The sequence below is a fragment of the Centroberyx affinis genome, unplaced genomic scaffold, assembly GCF_046629955.1.
Source record: "Centroberyx affinis isolate AG114_WGS23_722 - 3 ecotype Tasmania unplaced genomic scaffold, CSIRO-AGI_Caff_v1 ptg003526l_1, whole genome shotgun sequence".
In the NCBI taxonomy this organism is placed as follows: Eukaryota; Metazoa; Chordata; class Actinopteri; order Beryciformes; family Berycidae; genus Centroberyx; species Centroberyx affinis.
This window is the reverse complement of record NW_027281470.1, coordinates 245777-266767: the sequence shown is the minus strand read 5'-3', so window position 1 is coordinate 266767 and position 20991 is coordinate 245777. Positions and strand designations below refer to the sequence as shown.

The 20991-nt window shown below is 41.3% G+C and overlaps 13 non-coding genes across 13 annotated transcripts; 12 read left to right on the top strand and 1 right to left on the bottom strand.

Annotated features, from left to right (window-relative positions):
• The first annotated feature begins 1006 nt into the window (after nt 1–1006).
• On the top strand, nt 1007–1078 carry trnag-ucc (transfer RNA glycine (anticodon UCC)). Its single transcript has one exon. It is a non-coding gene; the product is annotated as a tRNA-Gly (tRNA).
• Nucleotides 1079–1976: 898 nt separating this feature from the next.
• trnas-aga (transfer RNA serine (anticodon AGA)) lies at nt 1977–2058 on the top strand. Its single transcript has one exon. It is a non-coding gene; the product is annotated as a tRNA-Ser (tRNA).
• A 364-nt stretch (nt 2059–2422) lies between these two features.
• trnaa-ugc (transfer RNA alanine (anticodon UGC)) lies at nt 2423–2494 on the top strand. The gene has a single exon. It is a non-coding gene; the product is annotated as a tRNA-Ala (tRNA).
• A 508-nt stretch (nt 2495–3002) lies between these two features.
• On the top strand, nt 3003–3084 carry trnas-aga (transfer RNA serine (anticodon AGA)). Its single transcript has one exon. It is a non-coding gene; the product is annotated as a tRNA-Ser (tRNA).
• A 416-nt stretch (nt 3085–3500) lies between these two features.
• Nucleotides 3501–3582, top strand: trnas-aga (transfer RNA serine (anticodon AGA)). The gene has a single exon. It is a non-coding gene; the product is annotated as a tRNA-Ser (tRNA).
• Nucleotides 3583–4721: 1139 nt separating this feature from the next.
• trnas-aga (transfer RNA serine (anticodon AGA)) lies at nt 4722–4803 on the top strand. Its single transcript has one exon. It is a non-coding gene; the product is annotated as a tRNA-Ser (tRNA).
• A 456-nt stretch (nt 4804–5259) lies between these two features.
• On the top strand, nt 5260–5342 carry trnas-aga (transfer RNA serine (anticodon AGA)). Its single transcript has one exon. It is a non-coding gene; the product is annotated as a tRNA-Ser (tRNA).
• Nucleotides 5343–5742: 400 nt separating this feature from the next.
• Nucleotides 5743–5824, top strand: trnas-aga (transfer RNA serine (anticodon AGA)). Its single transcript has one exon. It is a non-coding gene; the product is annotated as a tRNA-Ser (tRNA).
• A 3003-nt stretch (nt 5825–8827) lies between these two features.
• On the top strand, nt 8828–8899 carry trnag-ucc (transfer RNA glycine (anticodon UCC)). The gene has a single exon. It is a non-coding gene; the product is annotated as a tRNA-Gly (tRNA).
• Nucleotides 8900–12249: 3350 nt separating this feature from the next.
• On the top strand, nt 12250–12331 carry trnas-aga (transfer RNA serine (anticodon AGA)). The gene has a single exon. It is a non-coding gene; the product is annotated as a tRNA-Ser (tRNA).
• Nucleotides 12332–12746: 415 nt separating this feature from the next.
• trnag-ucc (transfer RNA glycine (anticodon UCC)) lies at nt 12747–12818 on the bottom strand. Its single transcript has one exon. It is a non-coding gene; the product is annotated as a tRNA-Gly (tRNA).
• A 4451-nt stretch (nt 12819–17269) lies between these two features.
• trnas-aga (transfer RNA serine (anticodon AGA)) lies at nt 17270–17351 on the top strand. The gene has a single exon. It is a non-coding gene; the product is annotated as a tRNA-Ser (tRNA).
• A 3305-nt stretch (nt 17352–20656) lies between these two features.
• trnag-ucc (transfer RNA glycine (anticodon UCC)) lies at nt 20657–20728 on the top strand. The gene has a single exon. It is a non-coding gene; the product is annotated as a tRNA-Gly (tRNA).
• The last annotated feature ends 263 nt before the right edge of the window (nt 20729–20991 follow it).

Genomic DNA, 20991 nt, shown 5'->3' with positions numbered 1-20991 from the left:
GCTGTGAATCGCAGTTACTTAGTTAATATTTATCTACATATTCGGATGCGTAATGTTTTGTACGTGATTATAAAAAAAATTGTGACAAAAAAGGTTTAAAAAATAAAAATAAAAATCCCATGGTACAACATGGGATAAAGGATTATTTCCTCGCGAATTCTTCCGCTTCTTCCTGTGGGTGTGATTGAATGCGCGCGCTGACATGAGAACACAGCTCGAGCGCGTTGAAATAACGATACAACAGAAACTTTGACAAACCCAAATGAAGGCTCCATGTTTACTGTCATGGATTATCCAACAATTGTCAAGTCTGTGGAAGTTTGTCATATTGTATGAACAATTTGCGGCTTCTTCTGAAGGTAAGAGATGTCTAGTTTTTGCTAATCTTCTGGTTGAATGCATTAGGGAAGCCCGAGTGATTAAAATGTATTGACTGCTGGAAAGTCACAACGAATGGAGCAAATTAATGTGCTAGCCAAAATCATCATTTAACGCTACCCCGATGACTTTTTGGTAATTCTCTCAGAATACAAACAGCACACGATTATTTGGAATTGGACACATGCCTGAACTTGGTGTAGCCTGCAAACTGTGCATGTTTGGTCCAGCATCAGAGACCTCCAAGGTGGCTGCTAAACAGCATCGCATTCATGTGCTGTTTTGTCGGAAAATCAAACCCAGACGTAAAACTGACTGACTCAGGTGAAGTCCTGAAAAGCAGGATATGGAGTTGGCTGCTTCGGTTGCTTCTTATTTTAGAAGCTACGATGTTTAGCCTGGTTAATTACAAACGTGTAATAAAGGCGTGTGTGTAACTAAATGTTTTCTTAACATCATCTGACACAGATTTTTCTCAGACAAGGAAAATAGTTGTTATGATATGTCAGGTAGCACGTGAATGCAGGGTTACCAGCAGTAGAAGGATGTTTGCATGCCGATGCTCAGTTCCCTTCTGTTATACTCTCCTCCTGTCTTGGATGACAAAAACCGCTGCTTGTGCACCGCAGCGATGGTGGTATAGTGGTGAGCATAGCTGCCTTCCAAGCAGTTGACCCGGGTTCGATTCCCGGCCATCGCAGAACTTTCTTTTCCCAGATAGTTCTTACTTATGAACTGAGATTAAAATACCTTGTTTTTGTATTTTGGTTTTGGTATCAGTGATGTTCGACTGTGTCAAGTAGGTTAGAACTGTTGTAGGAATGTTTTCTCAGATCATTCTCTCATTCACAGGTTTTTAAAACCATTTACTTTCTGCAGGTTTAGATTTACATTCATTCTTCCCAAATCCACCTGAGAACCTCATACATATTTGTGAATGTTAAGTAACGTAAACTGAATTTCTAGTCTTAGAATAAAATTTGTGGACATTAAAATTTAGTGTTATTCCCATTTAGGTTTGCAGGGAGTAGGGAACGAAGTGTTTATTTAGTTACTGGACATGAGAGGATCTTTCGTTCTGAAAAGATTTCTGAAAAGATTCCTCCACCTCTATCCTCTATCCTCCATCCTCCATCCTCCATCCTCCCTGTGTTTTCTTTATGTTCCAGTGCAGACCGGTCTAGACTGAACCATCAGCTCTCTGTCAGTGTGAAGAACAGAAAGGCAGCAGTCAGACTGGGAGAGCTGGGAGAGCACTAAGACTATTCTACTGAACTCTGAGCCTCCACGCCAGAGCAGGTAGGGAGAGTTTCAACTTATATCTGATTTTATTGACAATTAGGACAATTTGGCTTTAGCTGATGGAACTCCTCTTCAAATATGGTAAAGGTGTTTGAAAGATCACCAGGTGTCTCTTTCCCATGTTGGAGTGGGGGGGGGCAGGTTCTTTTTTTTTTTTTAACTGTGTTGTCATGGCCAAGTTTTAGTTTATCAGCAGTTGAACTCCTCTACAAATATAGTCAAGCTGTTTAAATATCAGCAAGTATGGTTTGGCATATGGCAGGTTTCTGTTCTACGTGTAAAGCTTTGTAATGTGAGTTGTCGTGGCCGAGTGGTTAAGGCGATGGACTAGAAATCCATTGGGGTTTCCCCGCGCAGGTTCGAATCCTGCCGACAACGTGGAGATGTTTTGATAAGATAACGATGGAATATTTGAAGAGTGGTGACAATTGCTAACCATTGGAAACACTGCTATGTTGGAGGTGACAACAACATGGCAGATTCTGATGTTATCTCTGGAAAAAGACTAGAAAATATCCAGTTACTCTGTACTTGAGAATTCACTGTGGGAGAACAAGTGGTTTGTGAGGTCATCAAGTATAGGCTATGTACAGTCCCACAGTGACATATAGACCAAATTAATAATCGGTTTATTTGAATGTGATCTCAGCTCTCTGGCTCTCTAATTGATCAGCTGCTCTGATCTCTTGTATAGAAATGCAATAGCTAATAGCAGCTAATGTCTTTGCATTGTGTCCAGCAGGGGGATGTAGCTCAGTGGTAGAGCGCATGCTTTGCATGTATGAGGCCCCGGGTTCAATCCCCGGCATCTCCATGAGGTTTTCTGTTGAAGAAGACAAGTCTTGTCGGAGACCAAACAAGTACAGTGACCATTTAGACATGCAGCCTGGAGATCTGCTGGTACAATACTGTACAGTAGATTAGAGGAGTTTGTACTATGGAGAAAGCAAACAGACACTTTAAACCATTTATCCGCAACAACAGAGTTCATCTTCGTAGTCCAACTTTAAGGGCGATATTTCTCTGTTCTCCATGTTTTACATTCTGAATAGAGGCCTGTTACAGAGGGTTTGGAGAGTCATTACCAATGAGGGACTCGCCACCAGAGAATGTTTGATAATTTAATACTATGATAAATTTTATTCTGGTTGTGACCTTGAACAAAGCAAACAGATGAACACAGAGTTCATCGCCGGCGCCCAGCTACGACTTCCAGCACTGCTCAGAGTCTTGGAGCGCCATTTCACAACACCTAAAAAAACAGCAACTATGGGTTGGCAAATGGCAGGTTTCTGTTCTATGTGTAAATCTTTGTATCGAGAGTTGTTGTGGCCGAGTGGTTAAGGCGATGGACTAGAAATCCATTGGGGTTTCCCCGCGCAGGTTCGAATCCTGCTGACAGCGATTCGCAGTTTCCATACAATAAAGGTAATAATCATCAATCAGCAATGCTTTATGAACTGGTAGGGAAATGCCTCCATGTTAGAGGAGTTACAACAAAGTAGGACGTTCTGACTTTGTAACCTGTTCCCCATGATAAAGTAAAGAAAATGACAGCTTCCTCAGCACTTGAAGGGCTGTCATATCCTTCTATGAAACTGAACTGAAGCAAAGAAATGAAGCAGAAAAAAATAAAGTGCTTACCTCTGCTTTTTATGCCTTCATTGTCCCTCAGACAATTTTGTTTTCCAACTTGTGATCACCATGAAGATTTTACCTTCTTTATAGGATTATTGATGTGGTACATCAGCAAGCTAATGCCAAGTTTGTGTTTCCCACGGTCAATATTGACATGCTGCTTATGAGTTTTGACATAGAGAGTTGTCGTGGCCGAGTGGTTAAGGTGATGGACTAGAAATCCATTGGGATTTCCCTGCACAGGTTTGAATCCTGCCGACAACGATACACTGTCTTCACTGAGGTGTGAAACGGCTGGCTCTACATGATTATCGCAGAACTTTCTTTTCTCAGGTAGTACTTACTTATGAACTGACATTAAAATACCTTGTTTCTGTCTCTTGGTTTTGGTGTCAGTGATGTTCGGCAGTATCAGTCTGATTGGAAGTGTTATAAATCTTTTCTCTCATTTACACGTTTTTAAAACTTTCAGCAGCTTTATATTTGTTAACATTTGTTCTTCCTAAATCCATCTGAGAGCCTCATACATGTATTTGTGAATGTTAAGTATTGCAAATTAAATATCTAGTCTTGGAATACAATTTTTGAACTCTAAAAGTTACTGTTATTCCGAATGAAAGTATAATTCTGGTTACTTTCAGGCTGGGCATTTGACCAGCAACAGCCAATCAAATTCAAAGCTTCACATTTGTCTGATTTGACTCTTTCAAGTCAGCCGTGTTAGAAAAACCCCAATGGATTTCTAGTCCATCGCCTTAACCACTCCGCCACGATAACTCACATCAGAAGCAGCTACACACTAGGGCTGCAACTAACGATTATTTTCAGTGTTGATTAATCTGTCGATTATTTTCTCGATTAATCAATTAGTTGTTTGGTCTATGAAATGTCAGAAAATGGTGAAAAATGTTGATCAGTGTTTCCCAAAGCCCAAGATGACGTCCTCAAATGTCTTGTTTTGTCCATAACCCAAAGATATTCAGTTTAATTAATTAATCGATTATCAAAATAGTTGGCGATTAATTTAATAGTTGACAACTAATCGATTAATCAATTAATTGTTGCAGCTCTACTACACACAGAAGAGAAACCAGACATTTGCCAACCCGAACTTACTCATATTTGAGCGCCTTCATGTTTGTAGAGGAATTAAAATGTTGATAAACTCAAAGCACAAGTATGTTGAGTTAGCCTAATGGTTCTCTCTTTAGTAACTTGTTCACCTTCCACCAGAGAACAAAACACCAATGGTAACTGGCCATTTTACAACAACTATCCACATTATGGTCTGCCCAGTCACCTGTTATAATTTTACAAATATAGTCAAGGTAAATATCAGCAAGTATGTTTTAGCGTTGGCAAATGACAGGTTTCTGTTCTATGTGTAAAGCTTTGTGTTCAGAGTTGTCGTGGCCGAGTGGTTAAGGCGATGGACTAGAAATCCATTGGGGTTTCCCCGCGCAGGTTCGAATCCTGCCGACAACGACTGACTGTTTTCATACAAGGTAATAATCATCAATCTGAAATTATGTGTGAGGGTATGTGTAGTGGTTGCCAGTAGTGACTGGTAAGGAAATGCCGCCATGTTAGAGGAGTTATAACAAAGTAGGACGTTCTGAATTTGTAACCTGTTCCCCATGATAAAGTAAAGAAAATTACTCACCACTTGAAGTGTTCTCATGTCCTTCTACGAAACTGAACTGAAACAGAGAAATTGAAAAACAAGGAAAGTGCTTACCTCTGCTTTTTGTGGCTTTATTCTCCCTCAGAGAATTTTGTTTTCAAACTGATCGTGATCATCATGAACATTTTACCTTCTTTATAGGATTATTGATGTGAAACATCAAGGGTAACATAAGCAAGCTAATGCCAAGTTTGTGTTTTCATGGTGAATACTGACATGCTGCAAATAGATGCTGCTTATGTGATTTGGCATAGAGAGTTGTCGTGGCCGAGTGGTTAAGGCGATGGACTAGAAATCCATTGGGGTTTCCCCGCGCAGGTTCGAATCCTGACTGTCTACGTGCAATATTCCTGTGTGTTGTATCCTGTAACTATAGGAAATGCCTCATGTTGGAGGCGTGATAACAAAAGCGGGCATGCTTATCTTGTTCTCCATAATTAAGTAAAGAAAATGTCAGCTTACTCAGCACTTGTAGGATTGTCATATCCAGTGTTCTATGAAACTGAAACCAATAACTTTTATGGAAGTGCTTACCTCTGCTTTTTGTGCTTTAATCGTCCCTTTAATCGACAATTTTGTTTTCCAACTGATCATGTCCATCATGACATTTTATCTTCTTTATGGGATTATTACTATGTGAAAATTCAAGGGTAACATCAGCAAGCTAATGCCAAGTGTGTTTCTCCCATGGTGAATACTGACATGCTGCAGATAGATGTTGCATTATGTTCACATAGAGAGTTGTCGTGGCCGAGTGGTTAAGGCGATGGACTAGAAATCCATTGGGGTTTCCCCGCGCAGGTTCGAATCCTGCCGACAACGTGGAGATCTTTTGATAAGATAACGATGGAATATTTGAAGTGTGGTGACAATTGCTAACCATTGGAAAAGCTGCCATGTTGGAGGTGACAACATCATAGCAGATTCTGTTGTTATCTCTGGAAAAAGACTAGAAAATGTCAAGTTACTCTGCACTTAAGAATTCACTGTGGGAGAACAAGTGGTTGGTGAGGTGAACAAGTACAGACTGTGTACAGTCCCACAGTGACATATAGACCAAATTAATAATTGGTTTATTTGAATGTGATCTCAGCTCTGTGGCTCCAGTTGATCAGCTGCTCTGATCTCTTCTATAGAAAATACAGTAATGTCAGTTGTTGTCAGTGATGCTGCTGTAGTGGTGAGCAGAGCTGCCTGCCAAGCAGTTGACCATGACTTGGTTCCTATTGCTGTATGTGGAGGAAATTACACTATTATACTATTCTATATGTCTTTAATATCTGTACTGTACTCTCTTTGTATTATTATGAGAGCTCATCTCTGTGTGGAAATTTACAAACTGTACAGATATTAAAGACATTTAGAATAGTATAATAGTGTAATTTCCTCCACACTGTACTTCACACAGATCACACTGAAGCCCTGTTGCAGGACAACTGATATCACTTAGTAAATCCTGTGCTTGGATTTGTCTTGGTGACAATGGTGCAGAGAAATATTGACATAGTCACACAAGTATATAGTGACACACTCTACAGGGACAGGACCTTACAGACAGTGCAAGACAGTAGACTACATTTATCCATTTACTATTCCATAGCTAAGTGCTACTGACCTGCTTGGCATACAGTATGTTGACCTGTACAGGGAAGTGTGGTGAGCAGAGATGATGCAGAGGAGGGGAAAAGTATAAATTCATTTTTTTTTCTGAAAATATTATTGATTTTTTGCTTCTACTGGTGGTTATTAGCATTGTGATGATCACTGACTGGAGGTCAAAGTTTACTCACCTTTTTATTTACCACTACATCACTGAGTAATGACACAGTGCCAGTTCTCAATGGTGATTGGCCACTTCACGCCTCCTATTCTCACCCAGACAAGCCTGTCTGTTCAGCTGTGTGGAGGAAAGCTCATTCTTTTGTTGAATCTGTTGTTCCAGTGCTTTGATAGTTATGTGATTGTCCAAATTATACTGTGAAAGGTGAGAAAGATCAGGCAGAAAGACGAGACAGTCTTTCCTCCTCCAACATGGTGACATGTCCCTCTTAGGAAAGAAAAGGAGGAGGTGATGGAGGAAGGGAAAGGAGGTGATAGTGGAGGAAAGGAGGCGAGATTACATTACATTACAGGAGAGATTTCAGATAAGTCTCCTTGGTTTTAGTGAATGAACCTTGACCTGCAGCAACAGACAGTTCAGTTTACCTGCTGCTGTTTCTGTCAGACTGGTTAATGCAGCCTTCATCAGGGAAAGAGGAGGTACCAACTTTTACCCTGAAGGAAATTTGAATATGAAATTATGTTTTGGCCAAACATTTTAATTGTATAACTAACATTTCCTCATTCATTGTTCACCAAGTGTCTCTAATGTGTTCCTGGTGTGGCCAGCAGGGGGATGTAGCTCAGTGGAGTGGAGCCCCGGGTTCGAGCCCCGGGTTCAATCCCCGGCATCTCCAAGAGGTTTTCTGTTGAAGAAGACAAGTCCTGTAGGAGACCAAACAAGGACAGTGACCACGTTGACATGCAGCCTGGAGATCTGCTGGTTCTCAATAGAGGCCTGTTTGGAGAGTCATTACCAATGAGGGACTCGCCACCAGAGAATGTTTGATAATTTAAGACTGGTAAATTTTATTCATTCACATTTGTTCATTCACATCCTCATTGTTGAGAGGATATTTGTGGCGCGGCTGATTGCATCCCTTAAAGGAGGTTTAAAAAGTGGTGGACACAGAACCAAACATTCCAAAAAGTGATGAGGACTTGTCCCCAGCATCCTTAGTGTAAATGACGCCATGTTCCCCGCACAGGTTCTGACAGTTTTCATGCAGTAATCATCAATCAGAAATGCTGTATGAAGGCGTGTGTAGTGATTGGTTACCAGTGGGAAATGCCTCCATGTTGGAGGAGTTACAGCAAAATAGGTCTTTCTGACTTTGTAACCTATTTCCCATGATAATGTAAAGAAAATCCCAGCTTACTCAGCACATCAAGGGTTGTGTCCTTCTACGAAACTGAACTGAAACAAAGAAATTGAAAAACAAAGAAGAAGAAACAAAGAAAGTGCATTGGGCTGACAACGACTAGCTCTACTGGCTTGGCTCTATTGAACTCACAGAGAGCTTTGTAGAAACAATTGTCTAGAGCCCACTGAACAGACCACAGAGAAGCTTTTGATTGGCTGCAGCAGGTCACATATCCAAACATGTAATTTACTTTGAGACTTGAGACTGTCATTTCCTCCACTACTGAGACTGCAGACAACATGGCTGCATGAACATCAGTTCCTGGATCACAAAGGAAAGTTGGACGACTTCATTGATCTGAGTTAATGATTTGATATTTTACCTTGTGTTGTCTGAGCAGATATCTCTGTACTGATGTTGAATACACAAATACACACAGGGCTGTAAAATAACTCCACTACATGAAGACATATGAGATGTTAGTTTGACCTGTTTGATCCCAGAAAGCTCTTCAGTCTCTACTCTGAAGTGGTTTGATTTCAGTTTGTTTTGGAAGCACAGTGTATAAAATCAGTAGTACTGTTACTAATAGTACTACTAGTACTGTTACTGTTAAAGACTGATCTGATCTGATCTGATCTGATCTGATCTGATCTTCTCTTCTCTTCTCTTCTCTTCTCTTCTCTTCTCTTCTCTTCTCTTCTCTTCTCTTCTCTTCTCTTCTCTTTTTGCTTGCTGTTGTACCTCCCCCTTCTCCTCCTCCTCCTCTTTCACCTCCCTCCTCTTTTCCCTCCTCCTCGTCTTCCAGTTGAATTCCTGACAGAAACTGCTGACTGTGCAGCAGGAGTGCTGTTTTTCCTCAGCGATGGTGGTATAGTGGTGAGCATAGCTGCCTTCCAAGCAGTTGACCCGGGTTCGATTCCCGGCCATCGCAGAGCTTTCTTTTCCCAGGTAGTACTTAATTATGAACTGTGATTAAAATACCTTGTTTCTGTCTCTTGGTTTTGGTGTCAGTGATGTTCAGCTTCATCAATCACGTTAGACGTGTAGCCTACTAATTCATTCTCAGATCATTCTCTCATTTACAAGTTCTTAAAACCATCTACTTTCTGCAGGTTTAGATTTACATTTGTTCTTTCCAAATCAACCTAGGAACCTCATACATGTATTTGTGAATGTTAAGTAACGCAAGTTAAGTAACTGAATTTCCAGTCTTGGAATACAATTTTTGAACACTAAAATTCAGTGTTATTCCTATTTAGGTATGCAGGGAAGTAGGGAACCAATCATTGATGAAGAAAACTAGATTAATAGACAGTGTTTGATGAACAACAAATCTGTCCATTCAGCTGTCATGATTTTACACTATTGTGCTTTATGTTTATCAGTAGTTTAACTCTTCTACAAATATAGTCAAGCTGTTTAAATATCAACAAGTATGGGTTGACAGATGTCAGGTTTCTCTTCTATGTGTAAATCTTTATAGTATGAGTTGTCATGGCCGAGTGGTTAAGGCGATGAACAAGAAATCCATTGGGGTTTCCCCGCACAGATTCGAAACAGCCGACATGGACAAAGGAGAACTTTGTAGACGTATCTCAAACACACAGCTTCACCTGGTCTACACAGCAGCTTACCAGAAGTTGTTCTGAGGAGAAGGTACAGACTGAAATCCATTCCCAGCCCCCTTCACACCTCATTACATCAGGCCAATTGTGTGCAGAGATGGGCAGAGGTTTCTGTTTCAAAATCAGAATCAGAATCAGAAATACTTTATTGATCCCCGAGAGGAAATTGGGTTACATTGCAGTTGCTCACATTGTAGAAGAGAATATATATAAGCATAAGAAAAATAGAAATAAGAAAGTAAGAATTATGTACAATATGTGCATCATACTCCAATATATACACCAGTGCAAATAATTAAATAATTAAATAATTAAATAATTATTGCAGAGTTGAATTATTGCACAAAAAAAATCGGTATTGCACAGTTAAATATAAGTTATAAGTTATGGGTTATAAACTGCTGACAGGGTGAAATAAGTTCAAGAGCCAGTCTATTGACTCAGGGTGTCTGACACTCTGAGGGAGGAGTTGAAAAGTTTGATGGCCACAGGCAGGAATGAGTTCCTGTGATGCTCTGTGGTGCATCTCGGTGGAATGAGTCTTGCACTGAATGTGCTCCTGTGCTTGACCAGCACGTCATGGAGTGGGTGGGAGACATTGTCCAAGATGCCATGTAACTTGGACAGCATCCTCCTCTGTGACACTGCCACCAGAGAGTCCAGCTCCACCCCCACAATGTCACTGGCCTTGCGGATCAGTTTGTTGAGTCTGTTTGCGTCTGCTGCCCTCAACCTGCTGCCCCAGCACACAACAGCAAACAGGAGAGCACTGGCCACCACAGACTCATAAAACATCCTCAGCATTGTCCGGCAGATTTTGAAGGACCTCAGCCTCCTCAAAAAGTAGAGACGGCTCTGGCCCTTCTTGTAGAGAGCTTCAGTGTTCTTAGCCCAGTTCAGTTTATTATCAATGTACACTCCCAGGTACTCGTAGTCCTCCACAATGTCCACACTGACCCCCTCGATGGAAACAGGGGTCACCGGTGCCTTGGCCCTCCTCAGATCCACAACCAGCTCCTTTGTCTTTGCCACGTTGAGCTGCAGATGGTTCTGCTCACACCATGTGACAAAGTTTCCCAACACAGCCCTATACTCAGCCTCCTCACCCTTGCTGATACATCCAACTATAGCAGAGTCATCAGAGAACTTCTGAAGATGGCAGGACTCTGTGTGGTAGTTGAAGTCCATGGTGTAGAGGGTGAAGAGGAAGGGAGACAGGACTGTCCCCTGCGGGGCCCCAGTGTTGCTGACCACCCTGTCCGACACACAGTGTTGCAAGCGCACATACTGTGGTCTGCCAGTCAGGTAGTTGACAATCCAGGACACGAGGGGGGCATCCACCTGCATCGCTGTCAGCTTCTCACCCAGTAGAGCCGGCCGGATGGTGTTGAAAGCACTGGAGAAGTCAAAAAACATGATCCTCACAGTGCTCGCCGGTTTGTCCAGGTGGGCGTAGACGCGGTTTAGCAGGTAAATGATGGCGTCCTCAACTACAAGTCCGGGCTGGTAGGCGAACTGGAGGGGGTCACATTTTCAAACTGCATCGCCCCCCCCAAACAGAAGCCCTGTCCAAACTTCAGACCACGTCTGAAACCCTCTCAGAACTCAGCATAAACCAGTCTTAAGTCTGTTTGGAAGTGTTGTAGAAGTCTTGTCTCAGCTCAGACTCTGGATTTGACCTTGAACAAAACACAGAGCCCTAACCCTATATTTAGCATTTTCTTTTTCAAGCAATGGCAAAAATAATGTCCTCAGAAGTGTTTATTTAGTTAGTAGACTTTACTGTTGAGGATCTCTGGGTTTTGTTTGAAATATCACTAAGCATGGATTGGCTCATGCCAGGTGTCTCTTTCCCAAAAAGAATGTTGACTTACAAATAAGTTCTGAGGCTCATTTTATGCTGTGGGTTGGTGGTTGAGAGGTTAGTGTGAGTAAAAAGCTATTGTGTCCCTCATAGGTTTAAATCCTGCTGACAACGCTGGGCTGTTTAAGTGGTTATAGAGCTTCAAATGACTTTATAAAATCTCAAATGGTGGTTTGAGGGCTTTGTGTCCTCATTCTACTACTGAGGCTAAACTACCAATGGAATATAGACCAACACTCGTAACATTTATAATCCAGAAAGAGGGTTAACAACACTCAACTCCAAGTTTAATTTCTGTGTCGGTGTTGTGGCTGAGTGAAGGCAATGGAGAAGAAATCCATTGAGGTTTCACATGGAATGTTTGGAGAGTAACTAACTGTAACTAACTGCTAACTGTAGGAAATGCTTCTGTTGGTGGAGTGACAACAAAAGCAGATTCTGTCGTCTTTGTTTGTCCCTAGACAGGACAAGAAAATGTTCAAATTCTCTGCACTTAAATGTTTCTTAAATTATAATGTAAAAGGCTGAAAACATTGAGGGAGGAACAGCTCTTTACATTACAGTCTTCACTTTTTTGTCACTCCTCCAACATGGCTGGATGTCCTGGTAACCACTCTTAACTCCTCCATGACAGGCCTCTACTGAGACCATAAAACACCTAGAACAGAGAGTAACACCGTCCTCACTTTCAGAGAATTTATGTGTACATTTACTGTGTACTTTGAGCTTATTACAGTAGTAGTTTAACTCCTCTACAAGGTCAAGGTGTTCTCAGTGAGCTCGGTAGTGTGAGTTGTCGTGGCCGAGTGGTTAAGGCGATAGACTAGAAATCTATTGGGGTTTCCCCGCGCAGGTTCAAATCCTGCCGACAACGAAGTATGAATTTACTAAGGTGTAAAACAGCCTTTGTAGACCTTCGCAGACTAATATCGAACACTGCAAGTTTCACTCAACGGATAATCAGACATTGAAGGCTGGCTTTGCAGACAGGGATTACAGGACCTGGAGTTATGCATGCTCTACATTGAAAAAACACAATCAATCGTCATGATGGCAAAAATTAGGGAAAAAAAAGGTCCATTTTGAAAATAACCAGAATTATCCTTTAAATGGAAATTACACTGAATTTTAGAGTTCAAAAAATGTATTCCAAGACTAGAAATCAAGTTTGCATTACATTACTACAAACGTTTTGCTGAACCTCTAACCAGACTGATACAGCCAGCTATCTCTAACATGGTATTTTAGTCACAGTTAATAAGTAAGTACTTCCTGGGAAAAGAGAATTCTGCGATGGCCGGGAATCGAACCCGGGTCAACTGCTTGGAAGGCAGCTATGCTCACCACTATACCACCATCGCTGGGGAAAAACAGCACTGCTGCTGCACAGTCAGCAGTTTATGTCAGGAATTCAACTGGAAGAGGAGGAGGAGGCAGAGAAAATAGGAGGAGGAGGAGGAGGGGAAAGAGGAGGGAGGGGAAAGAGGAGGAGACGAGAAGAGAGGAGGAGAAGGGGAGGTACAACAGCAAGCAAACAGAAAAGAAGAGAAGTATTTTAAAGCCCTGTGTGTAGAGGACAAGCCTACTTTTGATTCTCACCTCATATACTTGCAAATGAAAGCATCCCCTTGTTGTCAGCAGGATCAAACCAACACAGACAAACTCTCATCAACTTCTAGTTAATCTCTTTATGCTTAAATGCTTGAAATTTCTTTCTTAGACAAATATAAATAGTGAAGTTGATGCCTCTGTATGAATTTCTTTCCAAAGCCTTTGCCTTTCCATCAAATCAAAGGGCGGCTACTTTAAAGAATCAAAAATATAAGATACTTTTGATTTGTTTAACACTTTTTTGGTCACTGCATAATTCCATTTGTGTTATTTTGTAGTTTTGATGTCTTTACTATTATTCTAAAATGCGGCAAATGGTAAAAATATAGAGAAATGTGGTGTGTCCAGACTTTTGACTGGTAGTGTACAAATTGTCAAACACACTCAGTAATTATTAAAACAGATTCATACAGCAGCCACTTCACAATTCCTTTCGTCCACTACCACCTATGTAGTATGTTACATTTTACACTATTTTGTACATCTCATATCTCTAAAAATATTTTTTTGGACTTCTTCAACTAATTTAGATTTGTACTTTGTTTGATTTCTACATCTAAGCAATAGATTCACTGCATGAGTTGAAATGCACACACTCTTTTGCATGGTACGAACGCAATGTTTTTCAGAATTAAATTCACTTCTTAATTTATGAAGCCCTTCCCTATTTGAGAACATATACAGTAACTATTTGTAAATAAGGACAAATTCTAAATTAGGACACGGAAAATGTCTTTAGGGTCTTGGCAAGCTAGGCGAACCATTCTTGAGTGTATTTGCCGATTCTTATTCCATTTACCTGTTAGGCATTTGTTGCACAGACGTATAAGGACAATTGTCAAAGTAGCGACATCCTCTAACGTGTAAATGCATGAACATGTGAATGGATGGATATATTCTGAAATATACATACTGTATATTTCAGAAAATATTTAGAGAAATGCTTGAAAATACACTGAAATATGGCAAATATTTATATACATGTAGATGGCATTAATTTGAAGTATAATTAAACACTGGAAATACATTTTCGTCAGATGTCCTGTTGATACCTTAGCTTACAAATAGTAATACTGTCTACTTTTTGCTTTGCCAATTTTATTGTTTCTTCGATGTGATTTCTCTGTACATCCTGTTCTCTCTTTTTTTTTTCCTCAATACATTGACTGGATACTATGTCAGTTTTATCTGTTTTTCTTTTGCCATCCTGTAAAGTACTTTGAGCTACTGTCCTTGTATGAAAGGTGCTCTATAAATAAAAAGTCATTATCAATATTCATTATCATAATGAGAGTGTGGAACAGGCTGTGGAGCAACAAGGAAACACACACTGAAGTCATTAGTGTGAACAGCTCAAGCACAATGTTTATTCTGACACTTTCTTCCACAGTTACCCTGACCACAGAAAACCTTATTCTCCAAAATACACCTATTTTCCTTATCAATTGCCATTTACACTGGTGTTATGTTAAGTGTCAAAATAATCCCTAACTGAATAAAAATGCATCTAAACAAATTTTTTACAGTAAATTCTCTTCCTGAACCGTACCAACTTCAGTCTCTATTCTGCTAACATATCAAATGGAGACAGCTGTAACCAAAACAGTTTTTCTAAACACCCACTACTAACTGGTATTATCTTAAATCACATTACACTTTTTTTTCACTTTTTTGTCATTCAAAACACATACAATCTTTGTGGGCATCAGTCAGGGGGAACTTGGAATCTCACTGACCTCATCCAATGTGATGCCACAATGATTCAGTGAAAGCAGTGTCTAGCAGTGTCAGTGTTCAAACTCCATTCTTGTGTTTGGTGCGATGGAAGCAACACAGAGAGGAAAACCTCAAAGAGCCAAGTGGAAAGAAGACATGGAGTTCAAGCAGACAGAGCTGGAGGCCCAGGTAAGCCCCGCCCACAGAACATCCGGGCGGAGAGCCTACCTGGAGCCCCCTATGGAGAGGAGTACTGGGGTCCTGACCCAGCTCCACGGGAAGGAGGAGGAGAAATTGAACAGCCAAGCACATCAGATGGATATGAAAGCAGCAGAACATCTCAGGCTTCCTGGGGCCCAGGAAGAGGCACTGGCCCAGGCCAAGGCCCAGGAGGAAAAGATCGTGAAGCTGTTTCTCGGGTTGCATGAGGAGCAGAACAAGCTGTTCCAGAAGGCCATCCGACTGAGTGCCGGTGCAACAGAGAAGGCTGCAGACGACATCAAACAAGTCGGTCTGCAGATCCAGAATGTGCAGATGACACTCCTGCAACAGGCCATCCGGCTGGACGTCTCTGGGGCTAAGAAGACCTTCGGCAACAGGACCTGGACTGCCCAGGCTGCAGGGAACAAGGTTCCTGAGCTGAAGAAAGCTGAAGACGACGCAGTTAAGATCAAAGCCTTGGAGGCAGAGAAGGAAGCTCTCTGCCAGAAGACCCAGGCTGCAAAGATGGCGATTTCTGAGCTCCAGCTCCAGCTACATAGAGCCCAGAGTGATGCTGAGCAGCAGGCTGCTCAGATCAAAGCCTTTGAGGCAGAGAAGGAGGCTGTTCAGCACACAATGGAGGAGCTAAAAGAAAAGCTCAGCGCAGAGAAGAAGCTCAGCGCCCAGGCTGCAGCGAAAAGTGAGGCAGCCATCCTCAGCCTGCAGGCCCAGCTACTGGAGCAGGACATCAGGGAGAAGCAGGCTGTCTGCAAGGCAGAGGAGCTCCGTGAAACTCTGCGAAAGGAGAGCGAGAAGGCCCAGAAGGCTCAGCAGGAGGGAAGTGCTGCAGAAAACAGCATCGCGGCCGCCCTGAAGAAGTCTGAGCAGCTCCTGGACAAACAGCTCCTCCAGTGGCAGGAGGAGAAGACCGAACTCCCCAGGGCCAAAGATGAGAGCCAGATGGTCCTGGAGGAGAAAGAGAGAGAGTGGGCCGAGACAGAGAGAAGCATCATGGAGAAGATTGCTGATCTGCACAGGGACGTCTCTGAGTTTTCTGGAAAGGAAAAGTCCAAGAAGCGTAGCTGGCTGCGCAAACTCTTGGGTGCCCCGGCCCGCAAAGAGGAGAAGGAGGAAAAGAAGGAGAAGAAGCTGGAGGCCAAATCCAGCAAGGGCTCCAAATTCTTCAAGTGAAAAAACTGAGCCCACCGACACCTGTGCTCACACACATCCATTTCCATCAAATTCCTCCAAACCCTTTGTCTTTTTCTTTCAATAAACAATATCTACAATGATATCTAAAATCATGTACTGACTGTATAGTTTTATTGTAGAAAGTTGTAAGTTCCACCACAGTCAACAGTGTGAAGCTACTGTAGAAGCAGCAATATTCATTATGTTGTGTCTAAGTTGTGGCAAAGTTCCTGCATCTAATATCATTTACCACCAAGACCTCCAAACCTGCTCATATGGACTCAAGCTCTGGGGACAAAGAAGAACAACGATGATGACTGAGAAGAAATAATAAGTTGGTCAGTGTGAGAAATTATTACACGCAGGTCACCAAACTATCCTGCAGAGATGCACACAGCTTAGAGCAGTGGTTCTCAGCTTTTTTAGCTTGTGACCCCTTAAAACAAAGTACTCACTGGCTGCATATGCAGAGTGGTGAACAGTTCAACCAAAGAATGATTTTCACTTTTCAGGTTGTTTCATTTGATTAATTACCAAAGGAGGCCAAGAGGCTGAAAAGTATTCAGTTTTTCTAAAGCAAAAAAGCAAAAATGACATTATATTAAAAATAGATACATTTGTATAGTAGAAATATATATTTTTTCCTATCCCATAAATCATCTTGCGACCACCCAAAATTACAACCAGTCATTTCGCAGTGATGTAGTGGTAAATAAAAGTTAGTAAAAATTTGACCTTCAGTCAGTGACTGTTATTCAGGGTTTCTTTCTGATTTGGACCAGTTGATTATCTTAAATGTTCTTTACTTCATTTCTGGAAACTCACTGTACCAACAATGATTATACTTCCTAGTGAGAAAACACTTGATGGAGACTTGAGATGATTTAAAAAATCTTCTGTCATTAATCTTCTGTCATGCTCTGAACATGAACTCTTTAGTCACTTCTCTGTCCATTCACCTGTCATGATGAAACACTCTTGTGCTTTGTGTTTATCAGTAGTTTAACTCCTTTACAAATATCAAGGTGTTTAAATATGAGCAAGTATGGCAAATACCACGTTTCTGCTCTATGAGTAAATCTTAGTGATGTGAGTTGTCGTGGCCGAGTGGTTAAGGCGATGGATTAGAAATCCATTGGGGTTTCCCCGCGCAGGTTTGAGTCCTGCCGACAACGTGTGACTGAAGACCTGTGCAGTTTTTCTGTGTAATGTGTGTTTGCTACTAGGGCTGGGCGATATGGACCAAAAATCATATCTTGGTACTTTTAGGCTGAATGACGATACACAATATATATCTCGGTATTTTCTCCGAAGTGGGCTAAATGTTCAGTTGTAAGTAGGGCTGGGCGATATGGACAAAATCAAATATCACAATATTTTTGACCAAATACCTCGATATCAATATTGTGACAATATTGTACTGAACTATTGGTGCTTTCACAAAATATTTACACAATGAGATTTTTGATAAATAATCATCAGTAATGTGGATATAATGACTAAGTGGGTAAAGGCAAATAATAGAACAGCTAGAACAGTCTGGTAAGTTCAGAAAATGACATCACTTTACTGTAATGCAGCCTTTAAAACCAGGAAAAGACCACACTTATGCCATATCACGATATTGCGATATCCAAAATCTAAGACGATATCTAGTCTCATATCACGGTATCGATATAATATCGATATATTGCCCAGCCCTATTCGCTACCAGCGGTAACTGTAGGAAATGCCTCCATGTTGCAGAGGAGTGACAACAAACGAAAGAATATGAGAAGGTTCTCTGCACTGGAAGGTTTGTCATATCATGACTTTCCTGGCTGAAAAGGTTCTGGGAGGATGAACTATTTACTGTTTATGACAATCGCTACTTTTTTGTCACTACAACATGTAACCAAGGGTAACCAATGGTTTTTAACTCTTCCTTGACAGGCCTCTATTGACAGAAATACCTCCCTCTTATGGAGAATTCACTTTGTGTGAACAAGTGGTTTGTGAGGTGAACAGTACAGACTGTGTTCAGTCCCACAGCTCATTCATGAGAGAGTTGTTGTGTTTTAGGCTATAAGCATGTGGATCATGTCACCTTGTGCCCACTGCATTCTTCTGATTTTGGCTGCAGGTGGTGAGAGCATTGTGTCGTCTCCTAGTGAAACACTGCATGTTTCAACCTTTGCTTGATTCCCTATCCAAGAAGAGGAAGCTATATCAATTACTGTATATGTAACAGCCAATATTCTATAGACAAGCTTTGATGTACAGTTTACAGTTTTTCATATTTAACAGTTGTAACTTTGAAACAGTCAGAAGCAATGTGAGACAACATGCAGAAGGGTTGCTATGAAGGACCTGTAAGGTTCATGGCAGGTAAAACAAGAAATGAAGTTTTCTTCCATTGAGAAAATACCTTTTCCATAAAGTTCTGGGAAAGAGAATGTCAAGGAAAGAATCAACAAGCAGAATAAATCATTATCTGTGCCACAAAAACTGTGCTGTCAGAATAACATGCCATGCCACGAATAACAAAACTGAACTGAAACCTTTTATCTTCTTTATAGGATTATTGCTATGTGTAACACATGAAGGATAACTCCAGTCTGTCTCCCATGGTGGATACTGACTGCAGATAGATGCTGCATGTGTACAATTGCATAGAGAGTTGTTGTGGCCGAGTGGTGAAGGCGATGGACTAGAAATCCATTGGAGTTTCCCCACGCAGATTCGAATCTTGTCGACAATGATGCATCGTTCTCTGTAGACCTTCCCTCTGTCCTAAACACACAATACCAAAGTAAATGGACTTTCTAACTCTGATGACTTGACACAGTTCTCTCAGCAGCTCCGAACCTTTGTGTTTGACTGGCATTTGCATAACTGTCATCCAAATGACTTTATTTTTGTACATAGAGATTAGTGGTTAAGGCTATGGATTAGAAATCTGTTTGGGGTTTCTTTCTTTCTGATTTATACCAGTTGATCATCTTGAAATGCTCTTTACTACATTTCAGGAAACTCATTGTACCAACAATGACTATACTTCCTAGTGAGAAAACACTTGATGGAGACTTGAGATGTGTTAAAAATCTTCTGTCACTTCCTCCACTGAGACTGCAGACAACATGGCTGCATGAACATAAGTTTCTGGGTCACAAAGGAAAGTTGGACGACTGTATGGATCTGTTGTCTCTGAGTTCAGGAGTTGATATTTTACCTCATGTGTTGTCTCAGGAGCGGTTAAAGAGATTAACTAGAAATTGATGAGACTTTATCTGTGTTGGTTTGATCCTGCTGACAAGTGGATGCTTTCATTTGCAAGTATATGAGGTGAGAATCAAAAGTAGGCCCTTTTCCAGTTGAATTCCTGCCATAAACTGCTGACTTTGCAGGAGGAGTGCTGTTTTTACTCAGTGATGGTGGTATAGTGGTGAGCATAGCTGCCTTCCCAGCAGTTGACCCGGGTTTGATTCCTGGCCAATACATGGCCTTCCCAGCTAGTGCTTACTTATGAACTGAGATTTCTGTCTCTTGTTTTTGGTGTCAGTAAAGTTCGGCTCTATCAATCATGTTAGAGGTGTTGTATAAATGTTTGGAAGCTCTACAAAGCTCTCTGTTGGATCAATACAGTCAAGTCAGCCTTAACCACTCATCCACGACAACTCAGAAGGATCATATTGAAGAGATACATTTGCAATTCTTCATCAAATTTGAGCACCTTCATGTTTGTAGAGGAGTTAAAATGCTGATAAACTCAAAGCACAATAGTATGTTGAGTTGATGGTTGAGAGGTTAGTGCAATGGACTAAAAATCTGTTGCGTCCCTCATAGGTTTAAATCCTGCTGACAACACTGGGCTGTTCAAATAGTTATAGAGCTTCAAATAACTGAATTTGCAAATGGTGACTTGAGGGCTTTCTGAGCCTAATTCCACTACAGAGGCTAAACAAGTTTTAGTGATTTGAAACCAATGGAATATAGAGCAACACTGGTAAAATCTCCCAAGTTTCATTTCTATGCGTCAGTATTATCAGTAATGTCTGTTGTCGTGGCCGAGTGGTTAAGGCGATGGACTAAAAATCCATTGACTGTTTTCATTGTGGTGGGAAACAGCCGACTCTACTGGACCAACACAGAGCTTTGTAAATCAGCGATGGGCAACCATGTGTCATGGAGGGCCAAGAGTGTGCAACCAATCACTGCACCAGTTGATTTCACTGATTAGCACAACTTCAACCAGAGAGGAACTAGGTTAATCACCTGGTTTAGTGAATACCTGCAGACTCTTGGCCCTCCATGGTAGGCCTTCCACCTTTTCTCCTTTCTCTGTATGCTTGATGCTATACCTCCTCCTCCTCCTCCTCCTCACTTGTCCTCTCCTCCTCTTTTCCCTCCCTCCTCCTTTCCTCCTCTTTTCCCTCCTCCTCTTCCAGTTGAATTCCTGACATAAACTGCTGACTATGCAGCAGGAGTGCTGTTTTTCTCAGCGATGGTGGTATAGTGGTGAGCATAGCTGCCTTCCAAGCAGTTGACCCGGGTTCGATTCCCGGCCATCGCAGAGCTTTCTTTTCCCAGGTAGTACTTACTTATAAAATTTACATACTAATGAGGAGAAATGAGGGGACGTTAGGCTGCTCAAGTGCTTCTTGTTATTGGACTTATGAGAATGAAGTTATATCTTATTTTTGAACAATTAGGCAAATTTGGCATTAGCTAATGGCAACTCATCTACAGAAATTGTAAAGGTGCTTGAAATATCACTAAGCACTGATTGGCTCATGCCAGGTGTTTCTTTCCCATGTTGCATGTAACTAAAGTACA